Raw genomic sequence first — 20,472 nt, forward strand, 5'->3', positions numbered from 1 at the left:
GACTAAAATTGCCAAATTTGGAGCACTGTTGACTTTGCCTTTTCTCTTGATAGCCTGCATTGTTTTGGCTTTCATGTGATGGATGTAACAGTTAGAGATTGAGTTTACAATATGGAAAGCTGAAAATTCAGTTAATCTTATGTTTGCTGAGTTTTTGTAATGTTTTGTTTGTGAAATCTTGCAAGGCACTGACTAGTACTGGGAATATAAAAGTTCCCATTTGGTGTCAGTCTCACTCATATGGTGTTATTGTAATGTTTTGAATTAATGAGATAGGAAAATACAATAAAGTCCTTGGAGGCTTAGATGTACGAATAAATTAAATGAGGGGTATAGTAGTAATTGGATAAATAGTTGATAAATATAAATAGGAAGTAAAAAAAAAAAAATAGAAATCTGATTTTGAGAGGAAGAGAATCGGCAGAAGTGAGAAAGGAAAGAAAAAGAAGAGAAAAGAAGGGAAAAAAGAAGAGATTTGGAGGAAATAAGTGAAAAATGTAAGATTTAGGTTGTTTAATGTGTATAATATGTTAATTAAGCTTTAATTTCAGTTTTGATGAATGTTAGGGTTTTGAGAATTTGTGTTTTGGGTTTAATTGATGAATTAAATTGAAGGTTAGGGGTTGATTGTTGTGGGTAATTGATTATTAAGTTGATTATGGAAGATTATGATGATTTTGAGTTATGATTTTGTTTGAATGGTGAATTTGTGTTAGAAATCAGGGGATAACAGTAGGTGATCTGTTGAAATTCTGGGTTTGAGATTGAAGATGACGAAAATTCAATTTGGTCCCTCAATTTCCGAAAATTACAGTTTAGTCCCCGAACTTTGGAAAATTATAGATTGGTCCCTGGAGCATATTCCGAGATTCTGAACAGAATAACATATGAATTATGGACAGAATTACTGTATAGATAAGAGAATTTAACACTTTCAATTTAGTCCTCCAATTTGACAAAAAGTACAATTTGACCCTAAAAATTTAGTAAAATTCCATAATGATCCCTGAAGCATAATGATACATCCTGGACAGAATTGAGGATTAATTGAGGTCAGAATTTCAGTATATTCATGGATTTATGACAAATTTCAGTTTGGTCCTCCATTTGATAAAAGTTACAATTTGGCCCTAAAAATATGGAAAAATTCCAGATTAGTCCCTAGCTGCAATATTAGCTTTTGCATATTATTTTGATGAATAATTAAGGGTTACTTAGTGAATTATTACCAATTTTATTAGTTGTTTTTATTATGGATTAGATTTCGGGAAAACCGTTAGATTTTGGGTTTTTAAGAAAATTGACTAGTTAGTTTAAAAACATATAAGGTTACGGAATACACCCTTAGTTTAGTGTATTAAATAGGTTAAATGTTCTTTCGATTCGTTCTTGAATATGTCTCCTTTGTATTCAGATAATCCTGATATTCTACCGGCGGGACGTCAGTAGGATTTTCTTCAGTGTTTGCTTTTGGCTTCTGTTTGCTTTTGAATCAGGTGAGTGGATAATTTTCCATATGCATGAGAAATAGTATAAATATTTGATTTGTTAATATGAATTGAGTCATGCTTCTTGATAATATATATGTTGATTATTATCCTTGTTATGATAAAGCATGATCAATTATTGAATTTGAATTCTTGATATGAACCAACATATATTTTGAATTGATTTCTGAATTGATAGCTCCTCATTTGATTGATGTAATGAGTTGAGCTTTGAGATATGAATATGTTTGTTTGATTACGATTATGAACCTATGGTATGTCAGTCAGAATACCCATGCTAACAGGGTAGTGTTAGTCTTTGTGCACATCGTATCTGAACCCTAGTTGGTCGGGGGAGTCACCAACCTGTGTGGACTGATCATCCAACAGTACGGAGCCTCATGCTTATTGCATTTTGATTTTCTGACGAGTTCTACCATATGATATTCTTGTTATGGCCTATTTGAGAAATCTTATAGAAGAACCTAAAGCCATAATTGTATATATATTCTCATTGTTATATTATCTCGTGTGTGTATATTGAACATTATCTACTCACTGAGTTGTTGAACTCACCCTCTCATTATTATTCTTTTCAGGCTTATAGCTTGATAGCGGGTTACTTTTGTTGAATCTTCCGAACCTGCCTTTTGGTTGAAATTTGTATCTTTCTTTTTATGTCAAGTTAGTGCTCCAAAACTATGAAATTATATTAACTCTTGTATTAAGACAATCGAATTATGTTATGAAGTTAATTTGTTGTTAATGTTGTGTTAAACTCTGATTGAGTTGTTTAAAGGATTGTATGTAAGTTTGGATTCGCATAGGTTTGGAACCTTGGAGGGGAACCTTGCCTATGTGCCGGTCATGGATCCGGGATTCGGGTCGTGAAAAACTTGGTATCAGAGCTTTAGGTTAAAGAAACAATAATATAATTAATTTCATAATAAGTGGAGCATTATGATCCGTATTGTCTTGTTTGTTGTTTTTGAAATTTTAAATTCTCATCAAGTATGTCTTCTTCCTTGTGATAGATATGCTTTCCTCTAATTCTGTGATAATTATCATGCTATTGTTCTAGCATGACTTAAGTGCTCTCACTTTTATTTTAGGAAATGCCGAGGAATAGACGAACAACTGATACTCTTAGGGTAGATGATGATCAGGATGATGTCCCTATTATGCAGTTGATAACTGCAAGGCAGAGAAGGAGGCGTGGTGCACCCGTGCCTCAACATATTCTTATTGTTTGCTCTTTTGAATCAAAAATATTATTTAATACGAGAGCAACTCATTCGTTTGTGTCCCCATATTTTGCCATGAGGTTAGATAAACAACCAACCTTGTTAAAATCCCCCATTTCAGTCTCCACTCCCTTAGATGAGTTAATAGTAGTAAAGTATGTGTATCTGGATTGTGAAATAGAGATTGGAGATAAGATCTTTATGGGAGACTTAAATGTCTTAGATATGGTTGATTTTGATGTGATTTTAGGAATGGATTGGTTGGCTAAGCATAGGGCTTCGGTAAATTGTTGGGGTAAGAAAATAATGTTTGATCTAGATCAAGAAGTTGGGTTGGTATTTCAAGGAGATAAGATTGGGTCTCCATCAATTATGTTGTCGGCTATCTCGAGGAAAATGGCCCGAAAAGGGGTACAATGCTACCTAGCATATATAGTGGATGTAGAGAAAGAAGTTTCCCAGTTAGAGGAAGTCCCTATAGTAAGAGAGTTTATCGATGTATTTCCCGATGACTTGCCTGGATTGCCTCCGTATAGGGAGATTGAGTTTTGTATTGATTTGGTTCCGGGCACTGAACCAATATCAATGGCACCATATAGAATGGTGCCAGCAGAATTGAGGGAGTTAAAAGAGCAGCTGCAAGATTTATTAGATAAAAAGTTCATCCGACCAAGTGTGTCCCCTTGGGGAGCTCCGGTGTTGTTTGTGAAGAAGAAAGATGGGTCATTGAGGTTGTGTATAGATTATAGGCAATTGAATCGGGTGACAGTTTGAAATAGATACCCACTCCCTCGTATAGATGATTTGTTTGATCAGTTACAGAGAGCTCAATTCTTTTCTAAGATCGATCTTCAATCTGGGTATCATCAGTTGAGGATTAGGGAGGCAGACATTTCAAAGACAGCGTTTAGAACTCGATATGGTCATTGTGAGTTCTTAGTGATGTCTTTTGGGTTAACGAATGCACCAGCAGCTTTTATGGACTTGATGAATATAGTGTTTGGCCAATTTATTGATCGATTTGTGATAGTGTTTATTGATGATATTTTGGTGTATTCGAGGTCTAGAGAGGAGCATGAGCAGCATTTGAGAATGGTGCTTCAAACTCTACGAGATCATCAGTTGTATGGCAAGTTCTCAAAGAGTGAGTTTTGGTTGGAGAGTGTAGCATTTCTTGGGCATGTAGTGTCAAGGAATGGGATTGAGGTTGATCCTCAAAAGGTTGAAGCAGTTAAGCAGTGGCTTAGGCCTACTTCGGCGACAGAGATTAGAAGTTTCTTAGGTTTGGCCGGCTACTATCGGAGGTTTGTGGAGAACTTTTCTCGGATTTCTGCACCATTGACTAAGTTAACGCAGAAAAATGTTAAGTTTTAGTGGTCTGAAGCTTGTGAGAAAAGTTTCTTAGAGTTGAAAGAAAGATTGACTACAGCGCCTATTCTAGCAGTACCATCAGGTTCTGGTGGTTACACAGTGTATTGTGATGCTTCGAGAGTGGGGTTAGGATGTGTTCTAATGCAGCATGGCAAGGTTATTGCCTATGCTTCACGGCAGCTGAAGAAGCATGAACAAAACTATCCTACACATGATTTAGAGATGGCGGCTGTAATTTTTGCTTTGAAGATTTGGAGGCACTACTTGTATGGTGAAACTTGTGAGATCTTTACAGATCACAAGAGCTTGAAATACATCTTTTAGCAGAGGGATCTAAACCTGAGGCAGAGGAGATGGATGGAACTACTGAAGGATTATGATTGTACCATACAGTACCACCCGGGTAGGGCAAATGTAGTTGCCGATGCTTTAAGTAGAAAATCATCAGGGAGCTTAGCTCATATTCAGGAAGTACGAAGACCTCTGATCAGGGAGCTGCATGAGTTAGTGGATGAAGGAGTCAGATTTGATCTTAGTGAAGCAGGAGCAATGATTGCTCATTTTCAGGTTAAGTCAGATTTGTTTGATAAGATAAAAGCAGCTCAAAAGAAAGATGATTCACTACTCAGGATTAGAAATGAAGTTGAGCAGGGTAAGGCTGTAGGTTTTGTGATTGGTGATGATGATGTGCTGAGGTATAGGGATAGGCTTTGTGTACCTGATGTTGATGATCTGAGGAGAGAATTGATGATAGAGGCACATCAGACAGTTTACATAATGCATCCAGGTTCCACCAAGATGTATAAAGATCTTAAGGTGTGTTATTGGTGGAATAGGATGAAGGTTGATGTAACAGATTTTGTTTCTAGGTATTTGACCTGTCAGAGGGTAAAGGGTGAACACCAGAAACCTCCTGGATTGTTGCAACCATTATTGATTCCAGAATGGAAGTGGGAAAGGATCACAATGGACTTTGTGACAGGATTGCCTAGGAGTCAGGAGGGTTATGATTCGATATGGGTGATTGTTGACAGGTTGACAAAATCAGCCCATTTTCTACCAGTTAAGATTACTTATGGATATGCAAAGTTGGCGGAATTGTTTATTAGTGAGATTGTACGGTTGTATGGAGTGTCAATCTCGATAGTGTCTGATAGAGGTCCACAGTTTACATCGCGGTTTTGGGTGAAATTTCAAGAAGCTATGGGTACTAAAGTGCAGTTGAGTACAACTTTTCACCCTCAGACAGATGGTCAGTCTGAGAGGACTATTCAGACCTTGGAGGATATGTTAAGGGCTTGTGTTATGGATTTTGGAGTTAGTTGGAGTAAGTTTCTATCATTAGTGGAATTTGCTTACAACAACAGTTATCAGGCTAGCATAGAGATGGCACCTTATGAGGCTTTATGTGGTCGGAAGTGTAGATCACCAGTTTGTTGGTTTGAGGTTGGTGAGAAGAGGCTAATGGGACCGGAGTTGATTCAGATTACCTCAGAGAAGATTGAGGTAATTAGAAAGAAGCTTCAAACAGCTCAGAGTAGACAGAAAAGTTATGCGGATAGAAGAAGGCGTGACTTAGAGTTTTCAGTGGGTGATTGTGTGTTCTTAAAAGTATCACCTACCAAGGGAGTATTCAGGTTTGGGAAGAAAGGCAAGTTGAGTCCTCGATTCATTGGACCGTATGAGATTCTGGAGAGAGTTGGGGTAGTTGCTTATAGGTTAGCATTACCACCAAACTTGTCTGCTATTCATCCGGTATTTCATGTTTCCATGTTAAAGAAATATATGTCAGATCCATCACATGTATTAGAGGTTCATCCCATTGACTTGAGGGATGATATGGTTTATGAGGTGCAACCGGAAGCTATAGTCGATCGACAAGTGAGGAAGCTTAGGTCGAAGGACATAGCTTCAGTGAAAGTGAAATGGAAAGGCTATTCACGTGAGGAAGCGACATGGGAGCTCGAGGATAAGATGCGTGAGGAGTATCCTCATCTTTTCGATAATCTCAGTAAGTATTTAATCTTTTCTATTAAGTTTCGAGGACGAAACTTTTATAAGGTGGGGAGATTGTAATGTTTTGAATTAATGAGATAGGAAAATACAATAAATTCCTTGGAGGCTTAGATGTACGAATAAATTAAATGAGGGGTATAGTAGTAATTGGATAAATAGTTGATAAATATAAATAGGAAGTAAAAAAAAAAAAATAGAAATCTGATTTTGAGAGGAAGAGAATCGGCAGAAGTGAGAAAGGAAAGAAGAAGAAGAGAAAAGAAGGGAAAAAGGAAGAGATTTGGAGGAAATAAGTGAAAAAGGTAAGATTTAGGTTGTTTAATGTGTATAATATGTTAATTAAGCTTTAATTTCAGTTTTGATGAATGTTAGGGTTTTGAGAATTTGTGTTTTGGGTTTAATTGATGAATTAAATTGAAGGTTAGGGGTTGATTGTTGTGGGTAATTGATTATTAAGTTGATTGTGGAAGATTATGATGATTTTGAGTTATGATTTTGTTTGAATGGTGAATTTGTGTTAGAAATCAGGGGATAACAGTAGGTGATCTGTTGAAATTCTGGTTTTGAGGTTGAAGATGACGAAAATTCAATTTGGTCCCTCAATTTCCGAAAATTACAGTTTAGTCCCCGAACTTTGGAAAATTATAGATTGGTCCCTGGAGCATATTCCGAGATTCTGAACAGAATAACATATGAATTATGGACAGAATTACTGTATAGATAAGAGAATTTAACACTTTCAATTTAGTCCTCCAATTTGACAAAAAGTACAATTTGACCCTAAAAATTTAGTAAAATTCCATAATGATCCCTGAAGCATAATGATACATCCTGGACAGAATTGAGGATTAATTGAGGTCAGAATTTCAGTATATTCATGGATTTATGACAAATTTCAGTTTGGTCCTCCATTTGATAAAAGTTACAATTTGGCCCTAAAAAATATGGAAAAATTCCAGATTAGTCCCTAGCTGCAATATTAGCTTTTGCATATTATTTTGATGAATAATTAAGGGTTACTTAGTGAATTATTACCAATTTTATTAGTTGTTTTATTTATGGATTAGATTTCGGGAAAACCGTTAGATTTTGGGTTTTTAAGAAAATTAACTAGTTAGTTTAAAAATATATAAGGTTACGGAATACACCCTTAGTTTAGTGTATTAAATAGGTTAAATGTTCTTTCGATTCGTTCTTGAATATGTCTCCTTTGTATTCAGATAATCCTGATATTCTACCGGCGGGACGTCAGTAGGATTTTCTTCAGTGTTTGCTTTTGGCTTCTGTTTGCTTTTGAATCAGGTGAGTGGATAATTTTCCATATGCATGAGAAATAGTATAAATATTTGATTTGTTAATATGAATTGAGTCATGCTTCTTGATAATATATATGTTGATTATTATCCTTGTTATGATAAAGCATGATCAATTATTGAATTTGAATTCTTGATATGAACCAACATATATTTTGAATTGATTTCTGAATTGATAGCTCCTCATTTGATTGATGTAATGAGTTGAGCTTTGAGATATGAATATGTTTGTTTGATTACGATTATGAACCTATGGTATGTCAGTCAGAATACCCATGCTAACAGGGTAGTGTTAGTCTTTGTGCACATCGTATCTGAACCCTAGTTGGTCGGGGGAGTCACCAACCTGTGTGGACTGATCATCCAACAGTACGGAGCCTCATGCTTATTGCATTTTGATTTTCTGACGAGTTCTACCATATGATATTCTTGTTATGGCCTATTTGAGAAATCTTATAGAAGAACCTAAAGCCATAATTGTATATATATTCTCATTGTTATATTATCTCGTGTGTGTATATTGAACATTATCTACTCACTGAGTTGTTGAACTCACCCTCTCATTATTATTCTTTTCAGGCTTATAGCTTGATAGCGGGTTACTTTTGTTGAATCTTCCGAACCTGCCTTTTGGTTGAAATTTGTATCTTTCTTTTTATGTCAAGTTAGTGCTCCAAAACTATGAAATTATATTAACTCTTGTATTAAGACAATCGAATTATGTTATGAAGTTAATTTGTTGTTAATGCTGTGTTAAACTCTGATTGAGTTGTTTAAAGGATTGTATGTAAGTTTGGGTTCGCATAGGTTTGGAACCTTGGAGGGGAACCTTGCCTATGTGCCGGTCATGGATCCGGGATTCGGGTCGTGACAGTTATTATGCCCTTCGCTGCATTTTCAGTATGCTGTAACACTAATTGCAGTGTTAAGCGTACCATTTAGCCTTGGTTTATCTTGCAAATAAATATCTTAAAATAGTCTCTTTCTAGCCACGCATGCTCATTCTGTATACTGGCCAAGCTATTTAATCATTATGATACAGGTATTTCAGATAAGGGGATGATGTCAATTGGTGGTCTTTCATCTCTACAGTCCTTGAATGTATCATATTGCAAAAAGCTAATGGACAAGGGATTGTCAGATGTTGCTGAGGGCTGTCAAGATCTGCAAATAGTTATTGATCCTGCATCTTGATGGATGCAAATTTGTTACCGATAAAGTACTAAAAGCTCTTTCTAAGAACTGTCCAAACCTACAAGAGTTGGGCCTGCAAGGGTGCACCAGTGGAACTGACTGTGGACTTGCAGTTCTTGTAAGTGGATGTCGGTGGATCCACTTCTTAGATATCAATAAATGCAGTAATTTGGGGGATAGTGGGATTTCCAACGTTTCAGAGGCATGTTCATCTTCCCTGAAGACACTAAAGTTGTTGGATTGCTTTAGAGTTGGGAATGAGTCTATTTTATCTTTGGCCAGGTTTTGCAAAAATCTGGAAAGCTTTATCATTGGTGGTTGCCGTGACATCTGTGACAAGTCTATAAAATCCCTTGCCACTTCCTGTGGAAGCAGGTTGAAGAACTTGCATGTGGATTGGTGTTGAAATATCTCAAACTCCTCATTAAGCTGTGTCCTTGCTGATTGTCACACGTCAGAAAATCCATGCGGCATCGGCTGGCAATTTTTTTCGTTACGCGTTGCTTGCTTTGGTTTGTTAGGAGTCGCCACCTAGTAATTTATTGAGGGCTACTAGGAAACCGGATGTATTGGTCTTGTCAGAGATTCGCGGGTAAGGGACTGGTTGTGGTTAGGGAAGGTATTAACACTCCTAACGCACCCTACCTGAGGTAAGCTGCTTCGTGGTTTTGATATGTTAAAGAAGTTTTAAAATTTTATCTTTTCATCGAATGTTAGAAATACAACTTACGTATAAGTTAATAATTCTAGACCGTGGTTCAATCAAAATATTAAATTCTTCTTTAATCTTTGCAATTTTATCAACAAAAACATTCATAAAAAGAAAAAAAAATACAAATACATTCATTCACTTTTACTATATATATATATTTTTACATCCACAATACAAAATACAAATTCAAAAAAATTAAAAAAAAATTACATTAAAATTACAATAATAGCCCCAAATAATCTTGAATTTACAGGGAACACATTCTGCACCAACAGAACAGTGTTGGGAACATCTTCTGGGCATCTGAACAGTGGCGGCGCGTTGTTCCACGGGCCATCACCACTGGAGGCGCGTGGATTCACGCGCCACTGCCACTGATGGTTGTAGAAACTGGTGGATCGGTTGACCTGAAAAAACAACCAAAACCGCAACAACCAGTTGATTTTAGTTTCTCTCTTTTTTTAGATCTGTTTTGGTTTTTTTCCTTTTTTAGATCTGCACTCTTTTTTCTGCCTCCTCTCTTCTCTGTCTTAAACGACCGAATATGAGGTCAGGGCGTCTATGGCTAGCGATCGGCAGGTTCTGTGGAGGGGGCGGCAGCGTTGAGATCTCCTCTCCTAGTGGTAGCTGTGGCGGTTCGGCTTGCTGCTGGTATCGGCCAGATGAGGGAGGCCCTTGGTTCGGTCTGTGGGGCTGCTGTGTGCTGAGCCCTGTTCGTTGGCTGGTTACTGTTGATACGACCGGGGGAAACGAAAATGTGGTGGCTGTGGCTTGGAGAGAGAAGGGAGAGAAGCCGTGAACGGGGAAGGTGAAGGTTGGAGTGGGAGCGGCCAAGGAAATAGTGAGGGAGGTTTGTGCTCTCTGATTTTTGTCCCGAAAGAGAGGGGAAGCTGCAGTCGGGGAGAACGAGGCAGGGTGTGGGGAAGATGAATGGAACGGGAGGGGGGCGCCGCTCCTTTGAAAGAGATGGGTTTAGGGTTAGGGTTTTCTTTTTTTGTAATTTTTTTTGGTGTTTCAAAATTGCCTCTTTTTTGTATGTGTTAAAGGCTGCTATTTATAGGCAAAATGTTGTTTGGGCCTTAAAATTTGGTCCCTCAATTTCTTTCTTTTTGTAAATTTGGTTTTTCTTAATTTTTGTATTTTTTTTTTGTATTTATAGGCTAAAACGTTTTATTTGCATGAAACAAAGAATTTAGTCGTTTTAGCATTTTCAACATTGCCTAAAAAAGAATTTAAATTTTCAAAGGTCTTTCGAATGCGTTCAACTTTTCATGTGTTATTTTTAAAATCTTTGATTTTCCTCATTTGAATCGACGTTGATATTGCTCGTTTTCAAAAAAATACAAAAATTAAGAAAAACCAAATTTACAAAAAGAAAGAAATTGAGGGACTAAATTTTGAGGCCCAAACAACATTTTGCCTATAAATAGCAGCCTTCAACACACACAAAAAAGAGGGGCAATTTTGAAACACCAAAAAAAATACAAAAACAGAAAACCCTAACCCTAAACCCATCTCTTTCAAAGGAGCGGCGCCCCCCTCCCGTTCCAGTCATTTTCCCCACACCCTGCCTCCTTCTCCCAGACTGTAGCTTCCCTCTCTTTCGGGCTAAAAATCAGAGAGCACAAACCTCCCTCACTATCTCATTGGCCGCTCCCACTCCAGCCTTCACCTTCCCCGTTCACGGCTTCTCTCCCTTCTCTCTCCAAGCCATAGCCGCCACATTTTCGTCTCCCCTGGTCGTATCAACAACAACTGGCCAACAAACAGGGCTCAACACTCAGCAGCCCCACAGACCGAACCAGGGGCCTCCCTTATCTAGCCGACACCAGCAGCAAGCCGAACCGCCGCTGCTACCACTAGGAGAGGAGATCTCAACGCTACCCCCCCTCCACAGAACCTGCCGACCGCTAGCCACAGACGCCCTGACCTCATATTCAGTCACCTGAGACAGAGGAGGTAGAGAAACGGGTGCAGATCTAAAAAAGAAATAAAAACCGAAACAAATCTAAAAAAGGAGAGAAACTAAAATCAACTGGTTGTTGCTGTTTTGGTTGTTTTTTCAGGTCACCACCGGCGTATAGAGAAGAGGTTCCCGATCCACCGGTTTCTGCATCCATCATTGGCGGCGCATGGAACAACGCGCCGCCACTATTCAGATGTTCCCAACACTGTTTCGTTGGTGCAGAATGTGTTCCCTGTAAATTCCAGATTATTTTGGGGCTATTATTGTATTTTTTGTTTAATTGTTTTGAATTTGTATTGTGGATGTAAAAAAAAAACAAAAGAAAAGAAAAAATATAGTAAAAGTGAATGAATGTATTTGTATTTTTTTTTCTTTTTATGAATGTTTTTGTTGATAAAATTGCAAAGATTAAAGAAGAATTTAATATTTTGATTGGATCACGGTCTAGAATTATTAACTTATACGTAAGTTGTATTTCTAATATTCGATGAAAAGACAAAATTTTAAAACTTTTTTAGCACGTCAAAACCACAAAGCAGCTTACCTCAGGTAGGGTGCGTTAGGGGTGCTAATACCTTCACTAACCACAACCAGTTCCTTACCTGCGAATCTCTGACAAGACCAGTACATCGGGTTTCCTAGTAGCCCTCAATAAATTACTAGGTGGCGACTCCTAACGAACCAAAGCAAGCAACGCGTAACGAAAAAAATCGTCAGCCGATGCCGCGTGGATTTTCTGACGTGCGACAGAATGGCAACTCCACTGGGGAAGATATTGTTTCTGACATTATTAGACTAAGCTTTGTGTATTTGATGTGTTTAAGTTTTTGCATTTTTATCTTTTTGTTAATATTTTTTTCCATGCATTTTATAGAATTGTCTCATGCATCTCCTGTATTTATTTTTGAAAGCGCACACAAGCTTCTAGGTTAGGTAGGGAACTAGCGATCCGCCCTAAGACTATTAGTCGGGGTTCAGATGCGTGAAACACCTAACTCATATCTGAATGTCTGCTTGGTAATGGTGGGTATAAGTGCCTTAACTATTCCTTGCAACGCCCTCATACTGTCTTTACGAAGAACGTCACTGGGCGGATATGAGACCCTTTTGAGACCAGATAAAAAACTTACCCATGTTCACATAATGAATAGAACCTGTCATTAGGATGTATGTGCTATCGTTATTTGCATAAGGGCAAACCCTTCTTGAAGCATCTTGAACTCAAGACTTGTGGGTGACATAATGGCCGTCACTTAGAAAATTTTCATTGTAGAGTTTTGGCAAAAATCATTATTCTTGTTCCATCATACAAGAGTTACGATCATATTGTCACCCCTCGAAGGGCGAGTTCATCATATAGATAACATGTTCATACATTTGTCATGCATGCATTGGAATGAAAAGTAGGACCCCTATAAGTCTACAACACCTGACTTTGAATGAAAAAAACACAAAAGATGAAGAGTGCTCGTCGTAATGTCTATTTTTAAGAAGAGTTGGAGTTTCTGAAGACATGTGTGACTCGCCTCTAGCTTACTCGAGAAAACACTGAAAAATAACTTTAAGGAAGTTTCCTTTCAATCGACCAATCATCTTTGTTCAAAACCCAACAACGACTCTGCCCGAAAAAATTGGGGGCAAACATGGTCAAAATGCCTTAACACAATTCAATATTTCTGTAAAAAGCTTTTGTGGGAAGGCTGACCAAAGGGGAATTGCACCATCAGTGCATAATGGAGCCTATTCTTGTTCTGAAGAAAAAAAAAACCTCTGTTTGATCATCCCTGCAAAACTTCTTGATTTTTGTTTCAACCTGTCTAGTTTTTTGTTGGTAACTTGGCTTAAAATTCCACAACACTTTCCTTGTCAAATGAGCCTTTATTGTTAATAAAATCATGTGCTTATAACATACCTTCATTTTTGTTGTTGTTTCATGCAAATAACATATTGAGCATAACCGTTAAGCATGAAACCATCACACCAAGAATCTTTGGGTGTGTTTCCCTTTTCTTCCAAAACTATGCATGATCGCACATGTTCACAAGGATTTTTGGCAATTCAAAGTTTAGTACAAAAACAGAAATCATGTTGATGTTTGTCCAAAACAAACGAGTTCTGGAAATTCAAGTGATTCCTTAGAAAGGTAACCATACACCTAGAAAACCTAAAAAAAACAACAAAAAAACAAAAACAAAAGGAACCCATGAAGTGACTCCAGAAGCTAAGTTTTATTTGAATGAATAATGAGAAATCACATTGTATACTCGCATGAAAGCAAGGCTTACCAATCCTAAATGCATGAGTTTGAAATGAAGAAAGACCATCTTTGATAATCTTTTCACGAGGCTAAAACATATCATTTGCAGTCCCCTTTTGAGCCTAATGCTTTTCTTGAGATAAATAACCTGGGCTAGGATCAGATCCCACATTGGGGGCAAGTGCGATGACATAGAGAAAATTTTAATGATCGAAAATGCCCAAGCAATACTAGGGGGCATAAAAGAAAATTCTCAATCATCAAAGGTGCCCAAACAAAGCTAGGGGGCATGAAGAAAAATCCAAATGATCTAAAAGTTTTGAGCATAAAAAAAGAAAAGAAAAAAATATATATAATATGATGATGCTTAAAATCATATGAAGAAAACAAAAGCAGTGAGAAAGAGCCTAAGCCCATCACTAGGAGGCACGATAAACAATTTTCTAAAGACATTTAAATGATAAAAGGTCAAGAAACAAGCACAAGTGATCCTTAGTTTTGAAATCCTTTAAACACCTTTTAAGCCTACAAATATTATTTTCTTCATAACCAAGAGCCCAAACTTGCATTACGTGCCTAATCAAACCCTTTCTAATCAAAGGCAAGCAATCTGAATCGGTAGGCAATGCTTTCTCATGTTAACCAAATCATTATTCATGCAAATAAAATGAATGCTTTCAAGATTGGATCTTTGAAACTCTTATATTAAATCTTGAACCATTTCGACTAGCCAAATTTCACTTCATATTTTTCACCAAAAGCCAAAACAAAAACTTTTCATCACTTCTGATAACCTCTCCATAGGAAGCACTTGAATTTCTTCAGAATGAGTTTGCTTTGAATCGTTGTCAAAATAATTTTTGTGTCTGGAATAGCTTTGGAATTCCAAAAATTCTACATGAAAACAACTCCTTGTCAAACCTTCCTTCACATAGCCTTATCCCCAAACCCGAATTGAACACTTGGGGGCATGATCAAGCTAGGGGGCAATAAAAAAAACATATGATAGGGTTGGCTTCATGATTCCTATTCTAAGAAAATGTCGAGCAAAATTGGCAACCCTTGAGATAAAGGGGCGGAGGACAAAGAAGTATGATGATATCAAGTTTTTCCTAGAGGTCAAAATCATAAGAGATGACTCGAGTAAGCAAGAGCGAAAAAGCCATCGAAGTTCACTACCAACACTCCAACTTTTGAGAAAAGAAAGACACCATGAAGAAATGGGGACCTATATTTCTCAAGTAAGTATACATGCATATTGACCATAATGCATTGCTTTCAACATTGTCAGATCGGTGTTTCATCATCACCTTTTGGGTAGTGCATTTTCTAACCATACCTTATTTCGAGTGCGCTTTTGAGCCCTCACTTCTTTTTGTGTACGCCTTTGAGCCATCATTTCTCAGGTAGTGCGTTTTATAACCCCACCTCATTTCAAGTGCGCCTTTGAGCCCTAACTTATTAGGTAGTGCGTTTTCTAACCCTACCTCATTTCGAGTGCGCCTTTGAGCCCTAACTTCTCAGGTAGAGCGTTTTCTAACCCTACCTCATTCCAAGTGTGCCTTTGAGCCACCACCATTCAGGTAGTATGTTTTTTAACCTTACCTCATTTCGAGTGCGGCTTTGAGCCCTCATTTCTGTTTGAGTGCGCCTTGAGCCTTCACATCTCGGGTAGTGCATTTTCTAACCCTACCTCATTTCGAGTGCGCCTTTGAGCCCTCACTTCTCAGGTAGTGCTTTTTCTAACCCTGCCTCCTTTTGAGTGCGCCTTTGAGCCCTCACCAACATTTTTCTGGGAAGGTCACCCATTACAACGCAACCAATTCTCCATGCTTTTTATCTGGGTAGGTCACCCATTACAATGAGACCATTCTTTCACCTGGGTAGGTCACCCATTATAATGAGACCGCTCTTTCCTGTTTCTTAGGTAGGTCACCCATTACAATGAGACCAATATTTTTTTGGGTTGGTCACCCATTACAACGCAACCAATTCTCCATGTTTTTTTAACCTAGGTAGGTCACCCATTACAATGAAACCATCCTTCCCCCTGGATAGGTCACCCATCACAATGAGACCACTCTTTTCTTTTTCTTGGGTAGGTCACCCATTACAACGTGACCAATTCTTCATGTTTTTTTTACATGGGTAGGTCACCCATTACAATGAGACCACTATTCCCTTTTTCTTTGGGTAGGTCACCTATTACAATGAGACCGCACTTCATATTTTTTTCCATTTGGGTAGGTCACCCATCACAACGAGACCGCTTTTCATATTCTTTCCACATGGGTAGATCACCCATTACAATAGACCACTTTTTACATATTTTTTTGGTTTTTGTTTAATGAGGTCGCCATATGGGATCTCATGTAACTTTGGTTAAAGGGAATCACCAGATGGGATTTCAGGTTAACTGAGTTACACATATTTTTTTGTTTTTGGTTTAATAAGGTCGCCAGATGGGATCTCATGTAGCTTGGTTAAAGGAAATCGCCAGGATTTCAGGTTGACCAAGCTACACACAGTTTTTAGTTCTAGTTGATGAGGTCACCAGATGGGATCTCAGGTGGCTTTGGTTAAAGGGAATCGCCAGATGGGATTTCAAGTTGACCGAGCTACACGCAATTCTTAGTTCCAGTTGATGAGGTCGCCAGATGGGACCTCTGGTGGCTTTGGTTAAAAGGAATCGCCAGATGGGATTTCAGGTTGACCGAGCTATACATATTTTTTAGTTTCAGTTGAATAGGGTCGCCAGATGGGATCTCAGGTGGCTTTGGTTAAAGGGAATCGCCAGATGGGATTTCAGATTGACCGAGTTACACACAGTTTTTAGTTCCAGTTGAATGAGATCGCCAGATGAGATCTCATATAGCTTTGGTTAAAGGGAATCTCCATATGGGATTTCAGGTTGACCGAGCTACACATATCTTTGGTTTTGGTAAAAGAGGTTGCCAGATGGGATCTCAGATTAATAGAAAAAAAAAAAAAAAAAGAAAAAAAAAAAAAAAGAAAGAAAGACAAGAGAAAAAAAAAAGAGTAATGTCATTAGATGAGTGGGTATTAAACAAGTTAAGATAAGAAGACAAGTTTTCTTTACAAAGCTTACTATGCAAAACATTGAGGAGTTTTGCTTCATAAGCATTATAAAGAGGGGGCATCTGTTGCCACCCAATTTTTTACCCATGTTTTGATAAATTTTCAAAAAATCCAAAAAAATTAAGATAAGAAGACAAGTTTTCTTTACAAAGCTTACTATGCAAAACATTGAGGAGTTTTGCTTCGTAAGCATTGTAAAAAGGGGGCATCTGTTGCCACCCAATTTTTTACCCCTGTTTTGATAAATTTTCAAAAAATTCAAAAAAATTAAGAAAAATCAAATTTACAAAAAGAAAGAAGTTGAGAGACCAAGTTTGGAAACCTATCAACATTTTTGCCTATAAATACTAGTCCTTCAACACACTTAAAGGGGGGCAATTTTGAAGGGGGAAAAAAAGGAGCAAACAACCTAACCCTAAACCTATCTAACCAAACAGCCGCCACCCTCCCTGGTTTCATATTTTTCGGACCCAAACCAGCCGGACTTAAGCCTCCTTCCCCCCGGCCACCTGAGATTTTCCCCTTTTCCCCCATGCCATTTCAGATCCTCCCCTTCTTCCCCTTCGGCCACTCATCCTTCAGAAACCAGGGCCAGTTTATTCCTCTCCTTCCCTTTCAGCCGTCCTCTCAACTCTCACCTAAGCACCCGATCCCTTCTCCAGCTGAAACTAGAGAAGCCAAAGCAAAGCCCCTACCCCGTCGTTTATTGATCTTCCTCTCAGCATTAAAGAAGATTAAAAAACAAACCAAAATCGGCTGTTTTTCCCCCATCCTTTTTCCACTGCACCCGAGAGCCCCCTCTCTCAAGCTCTCTGATTTCCCTCACCCAAACCTCCAACAGAGGCAGTTTCTGCCCACATTCGACAGACCCAGCCTTTTCTCCTTCAACCGACCTCAGTAGTGGCAGTTTCTGCCCACACAAGACAGCCCCCCCTCGCACTCATCAGCGCCGTCCACACCGTCATCCATAGCAGCGCCGTCCACAGATTCACCGGCCACCGACAGTTGCAGATCGGACAAAACCCAAAGACCAGCAGCCCTATGGTCACATTGTCGCCCGTTTGAGACAGAGAACAAGGGGAAACGAAGAGAAACCGAGCTATGAAGAGAGAAGCAGATCTGCAAAACAAAAACAAAGAACAAAGCTAAAATCAATTGGTTGTTGTGTTTTTGTTGTTGTTGCAGGTCACCGCTGGCGCAGGGAGACAGAGAAGAGGAAGAGGGTCCCGATCCACCGGTTTCTACCACCTTCATCAGCGGTAGCGCGTGGAGCAACGCGCCACCACTGTTTCGGCAGCTCCTGAAGTCGGCCTAACACTGTTCTGGGTTGTTTTGGGTCATTTTTGTAATTTCCTAATGGTTTAATGTAATATTTTTTTAGTTTTTAGTTTTTGTAATTTGTATTTTGTAAATATGGAAGAAAAAAAAAAAGGAAAAAGAAAAGAAAAAGAAACGAAAATATAGTAAAAGTGAATGTGTGTGTTTGTATTTTTTTTATTTTTTATATATATATTTTTATGATAAAATTGCAAGGATTAAAGAAGGATTTAATATTTTGATTGGATCACGGTCAAGAATTATTAACTTATACATAAGTTGTATTTTTAATATCCGATGAAAAGACAATTATTAAAACTTTTTTAACACATCAAATTCGTGAAGCAGCCTATCTCAGGTAGGATGTGTTGGGGGTGCTAATACCTTCCCTAACCACAATGAGTCCCTTACCCGGGAATCTCTGACAAGACCAGTACATCCGGTTTCCTAGTAGCCTTCAATAAATTATTAGGTAGCGACTCCGACGAACCGATTCAAGCAAACGCATAACGAGAAAAAATCATCAGCCGATGCCGCGCGGATTTTGACATGCGACACTGAGTGCTGAAACCTGGAGACTCTTGGCATTGGGTGCTGTGAGGAGGTTACAGATGCCGCCTTTCATGGGCTAGGGGACTGTGGGAACTGGAAAGAGGCTGAAGGTTTTGAAGATCAATAATTGTCCAAAGATCAGTGACTGGGATAGGCATGCTTTTGGATAAATGAAACTTTGGAACACCTTGATGTAAGGTCCTGTCCGTACATTACCAAGTCAGGTTGTGATGAAGCTGGATTGCAGTTCCCTGATTACTGTAAAGTGAATTACACAGGAAGTCTAAATGAGCCAGATGTTCTACTATGAGATCCTCGATTTCAACAATTTGGAATTCTGTGGATATTCATTCTGCAATAACTCCTATATAATGAATGCTCTCATACACAGTTTAGTTAGGATACAAGAATGAAGACTCTCATACGATCTTCGCCAGAATGATTATGTATATCATGCATGCACACTGTTTCTTCGATTTTAAGTGTGTCCTTATCCTCTTGTTCCCTTCTTCTGGCTGTTTAAGATGGCTGTTGTAAGATGTTTCCTAATCTCCAGAATTATGGATTCTGATATGATTATAAGATTCTGTATTTGTCGATCCCACAATCCTCTCTATCCTGATGCTAAATATTGGAGATCTCTTTGCTTTTGAAATGACTGCAACTATGAAGTTCAGCGTTTTTCATTTGTTTTTGCTTTGCTTTTAAGATGAACTGAACTGAAGGTTGAGGGTTTGGAAGTTTAAATTAGTTTGTCATGATATAAAACTCAAGCTTGGGTGGACTCGGTGGAAGTTACTCAATGTAGGACATGAATCAGTTGGTTTGTTTAGTTTAAATTAATAGTTGATAACAGTCATGGTCATACCTTAAATTATCTCTTGTGCTGGGAAAATCAAATAATGTTTGTCAACAAAATGATTTTTGAAGCAATGTTGTGTATCATGGGCGTTGCCTAGCTGCTTATGCAAGATTCCATCTGATTTATTTCCTGGATTGTCCGCTTCCACTTTCTTGGATCTTCTCTTAGGAGCTTCTGTAGTTTGCAGATTTATAATGATTTGCAGCCATGATGGAATGTGTGGGTCCTAATGTTGGAGTTTCTAAGAGATTACAATGCCAGTAGTGTTTATGCCTACCATGTGAAAAGAATGACAAGGTGTCATGGTCTGCTCTTGATCGTGGAAACGACCATAAAAGATATCGGAACCATTTTGTCCTTTGGCTCACGTGGTAGTACCAACTTAACCTCAAGATTAAGGATTCATTTAGGACTACAGTACTCAACCTGCTTTTGCATACCCCCGAAGGTGGGTTTAGGTGGTTAAGGTGCTCGTTCATCCTCGACGTGGTCTTGGGTTCGAGTCATTTTCACTGGTCTTTGGTGAGGTGGTGGTTTATCTACGTCCCACAGCCTTGCTCGCGGAGGTACCCTTAGCTGCGGCCCGACATGGGTGCGGTGAGGTCTCTCCAGATGTGTGTGGGGTTCTGTGCGCAATGTTCCCTGCCGGGTATAGGGTCAACCCATCTTCATACCCATTTTTATTACCAAAAAAAACCCTGCTTTTTCATTGCCTTGCATACTATACCAGACAGGCACTTTGTGGATCTAGGACTAATTAATGGCTTGAGAAACCAATTCCAGCAAAGTTGCTTAATCCTGCTGGAATGTCATCGTAGGAGGACTTGTCGTCTAATGATCCACAGTTATGGCCTAAGGGCATTATAGCCCTTCAAATATATTTCTTATGGAGTCAATAGATATTACAACTTGAGGATCCAATGGACCACTTAATTAGGTCTTCGTTGAGGTGACAAACACACTCTTAACCAGTTCTTCTGAACTTGTCAAACAGCTTAGGAGTAGATGCAATCTTGACTACTTGGTCTGATCCAAAACAGTTTTTTTTCCATATCACGCTGCGTCACCAAAGTAACCCAGCT

General features: G+C 38.5%; 1 long non-coding RNA gene across 1 annotated transcript; it reads left to right on the forward strand.

Moving 5' to 3' along the window:
- The first annotated feature begins 1,502 nt into the window (after positions 1-1,502).
- On the forward strand, positions 1,503-12,153 carry LOC140955789 (uncharacterized). Its single transcript, XR_012170340.1, has 2 exons — positions 1,503-2,016; positions 7,421-12,153. It is a non-coding gene; the product is annotated as an uncharacterized lncRNA (long non-coding RNA).
- The last annotated feature ends 8,319 nt before the right edge of the window (positions 12,154-20,472 follow it).

Source organism: Populus alba, chromosome 7, assembly GCF_005239225.2.
Source record: "Populus alba chromosome 7, ASM523922v2, whole genome shotgun sequence".
In the NCBI taxonomy this organism is placed as follows: Eukaryota; Viridiplantae; Streptophyta; class Magnoliopsida; order Malpighiales; family Salicaceae; genus Populus; species Populus alba.